The following is a 3,877-nucleotide window of genomic DNA, read 5'->3' on the forward strand; positions in this document are numbered from 1 at the left end:
GGAGTACCAAGGGAGGTTCAGCCTCTTTTCCCTGGCCTGGACCCTTTCCTAGCCCCGTGGGAGGGAGGACACCCCACCCAGGCCAAAGGGGAGTATTAACATGTCAGAATGACTCGCAGGATATTTCACAGTCTTATCTGTTAATAATAAAAATGAAATTATATTAAAAATACAACCATGTGTGGGTTGCAGAACGAGTTAATGATTCTTCATGTAGTTAGATGCGTACCCCTTTAATTGAGGCAGGTAATGACCATGGTAATAACACCTTGGATCTGTTTATGGGTTCTTTCCTCCGAGAAGCTCAAAGCACTTTCCCTTCCTACCTCACCTCTCTCCCCAGCTTCCCAGGAAAGTGTGTCTTATTATCCCCATTGCTTAAGTGTCTGTGTACTGTGACTCACTCTATGGCCCTGAAGCTCATCTCCTTGTCCCCTGGCCTGGGCAGGGCCCACGTGCCTCTCTCCTCCCTGGCTCTGGGCCTGGAGCACCCCATTTCTTGGACGACCCAGAAGGCTGGGCTCACTGTGCAGGGCCACGGGGGAGCTGAGGCACCAAAGGAAGCAGAGAGATGGGGATAGGGGAAGAGGGAGGGAGGAGAGGAGGGAGGGTTGGCAGAGAAAAATGGGAGATTCAGAGAAGGCAGAGTGCTAGACTCCCAGCATCATGAGGGCAAGGACCGTGTCCTGTTTATCTTTCTTTCTTCTGGATCAGGTGTAGAGCTTGGCACCTTGTGTGATAGATGGCCAAACCTATGGTATTATTCAACACCTATCTCAAACGTCACCTCTTCCAAGAAGCTTTCCTTGGTTCCCACCCCCCGCCCCCCAGTGTCCCCACCACACCCCCAGTGGGCTCTCCTAGCCCTTGGAACCTCTGTTTATCCTTCTCAGGCAGCTTTGTGTGTCAGTTAACTTTTATGTATCAGCCACCACCATTCAGGTGTGGGCTCCTAGACCGGGCGTGAGCCTGACTCGTCCCCTATCCCTGGGGTCCGTTAGCGCAGGGCTCTCACCCAGTAGGACTACACGTCAAGGGTGCAGGCAAGTGTGGGCTTTGCAGTCAGATAGACCCCGATTCAAAGCCTGGTTCTGCCTCTTATCAACTGTGTGTCTTGGGAAGCCCCTCGGTGTCTTGTAGCTTTCCCTTCTTCACAGAAAGTGGAGTTGAGAAAGCCTGCTCTGGCGGGCTCTGGCGGCAGAGTTGGCCACGGTGACACTGCTTTTTGGCACCTAGTAGGTGCTCATTATCCATTTCCTATGAGTAATTTTAAACTGATAAGAACAGATACTACACTTGATCTTAGCCAAAAGGCCGAGAAGCGATTCCTGTGAGTAATTAAAGATGTGGTGGTTCCCTGCCCTGGCTCCGCATCAGAACCGCCCTTCTCAGGAATAGACCTGCTTGGAAGCCCCCTGGGAAATTCTTAGCCTGTGGGTCTGGGTGGGGCCCAGGCCTCTGCCTTTTAGAAAAAGCTTCTTTGGTTCTTCTGATGTCGAGGGTCTCAAGGTTTGTCAAATGGAACAGAAGATAAGAATGTAAGATAGTACAAAAGTCAGTGACTTCTCTGGTGTCCCGGGTCCAGTGAAGGGACAGGAAAATCTCGGAGGGAAGATGGGACCACAGGTGCATTGCCTGTGGGGGCAGATGGAATGCAGAGGAAAAGTTCAACCTGATTTTGCTTCACACGAGCTCTGTGACCCCAGTAAGCTGGTCATCTTCTCTGAACTTTATCTTGCTGCTTTCTTTGGGGTGGAGTCCGAAGGGCTGATTTCTTCAGCTAGTCTTCTCCCTGTTTTTACATGTGAGGACCAGATCTGGTGGGGAGAAGAACCCTACAGACTCCATGACCATCAGGCAATGGGGTCACGAGGTGTTGCGTGGTCTTTGCTACAATTTGCCAAGTTTATGGATTAGTGGTGGAAATAAAAGTACGTAACCATTTATAGCTCCAGCTAGCATCTGGGAGACCCCTAAGGGACCTTTGTGCAGACGGTGGTGCTAGCTGAAACTTCTTTGTGAATAGGAGCCTAGTACTTTCTAGCCTATGGAGGTCATGACCTTGTAGAGGACAAGGGTCAGCACTGTAGAAGGAGCCCAGGCTCTCAGCCCTTGAGACATGAGCCGACCATGAGAAATCCTATCTCTAAGGCTTATGATCCTGAAAAAGAATTTGATGTAGTGGCAAAAGACATTTGTCCCAGGGATGACAGATGAAGGGGCCAACAATGGAAGTCCGGAAAGACGTACCTCCACAGTTCAAGGTGGGAGTCATAGGGCACTGGGGATGCTGAGTCCAGGTGCAGGGCTCATGGGAGACTGTAGGATCACGTAACGAAGTGGCTGCAGAAAGCGGGCAATGGGGATTGAACAGAGCGCCAGGCATTTTCTTCTGTGCTATTTGCTTCCATTTTCACACAGCCCTGAGAGGCGTTACTGCATTGATATTCAACACTCACGATAACCAACTCTGTGGTACAGATGGGAACACAGAGGCTCAGAAGGGGAGGGTTCCCAAGGTCTCAAGCACCTCGCTGGTGTCAGAATTTGAATCCCCATCTGTCCACCTCTGATATCTGTGTGTTCGCTTTCCTCCACTACACGTTACTACTCGGATGGCTGCCCCAAAGCGTTTGGGTTTCTTTAAGTACTCTCTGGAATGGTTCCCAGATGTTTCCCTGGGTAAGGCAGACACCCTCCCTTTCCTGGGAACAGGACACTCTCAGTTTTGGGAAGATGGGGAGGTGTTTGGCGAAAACCTCAAGGTGCTGGCTTCCTGTCATTACAGATGGGAGGTGGGGCTGGTCCTCAGGATCCTGAGTGGGGACTGAAAGTGTCTCTCTGCAGGCAGGACCTGGGGGATGGCCCTGGACTGCGATGGTCGGTGCTACTGAGCAGGAGAATGGACAGGTCTGAAGTCTCAAAAGGCATAGATTTCCAGACTGGGTATCACCCCGGAGACCCAAAGGGCAGAGGTGCACAAAGGTGACCTTGATTTGGGTGCAGAAAACAAGAAAGTCTGCTTCTTTTCTGTGAAAGGTGAATGAATCACTTTTCCAAGGAGCCAACTCATCCTTTGTCCGCTGCACACCTCATGTGGGCTCGGAGTGGAGCCTTGCCCAGTGGAGGGAGCCAGGAAGGTGTGTGGTGGTCAGCACTGTCATGCCCAGCTTCCTCCTTCTTCCCTTTCTCCCCCGAGAGCAAGGAGGTCGGAGGATGAGACTGGGAACGGTCCCCTCGCAGTGGCTAAACTTGTGAGGGCAAGGACCGTGTCCTGTTCATCTTTCTTTCTTCTGGATCAGGTGTAGAGCTTGGCACATTGTGTGATAGATGGCCATACCTATGGTATCATTCAACACCTATCTCAAATGTCACCTCTTCCAAGAAGCTTTCCTTGGTTCCTCGCCCTCCCCCCGCCATGTCGCGGCTGGGTACTGAGGCTGGCAGGGAGTTGGGGGGTGGGGAGTGTGTGGGGGAGAGGGGGAAAGCTATGCTGAAGGTCCAAAAGTGGGGGGAGGGTGTAAAAACCACAGAGGCCATGGCACAACGGAGGGGCAGAGAAAAGTCTTCTGTTCCCCAATCCCGTCTTCCCTGCCTGCTGTCAACAGGCTGCAAAGTCAGAAACCCCACTTTGAATCCAACTCCCCCCTTCACTCCCTCCTCTGCTGCCCTATGCCCAGCCCTCAGATCTCACAAATTACACAGCAACCTCAAGCAAGTTGTTCTGACTCTCCGGAGTCTTAGCTTTCTTATCTGTGTAATGGGGATAACATTACCTGCAGAGCTGAGAAAATTCAAGCAGATTAAGCAGAAGAAGTGGCCTGGGTGTAAATCATAGTGTGGGCTTCAGTCCTGACCCACTGGGCAACCCTTACTC

General features: G+C 51.7%; 1 pseudogene; it reads right to left on the minus strand.

Annotated features, from left to right (window-relative positions):
• Window positions 1–1,198: 1,198 nt before the first annotated feature.
• LOC115941632 (U2 spliceosomal RNA) lies at window positions 1,199–1,326 on the minus strand (annotated as a pseudogene).
• Between the last annotated feature and the right edge of the window lie 2,551 nt (window positions 1,327–3,877).

Source organism: Leptonychotes weddellii, chromosome 4 (genome assembly GCF_054177405.1).
Source record: "Leptonychotes weddellii isolate Sample4059 chromosome 4, ASM5417740v2, whole genome shotgun sequence".
NCBI classification, from domain to species: Eukaryota; Metazoa; Chordata; class Mammalia; order Carnivora; family Phocidae; genus Leptonychotes; species Leptonychotes weddellii.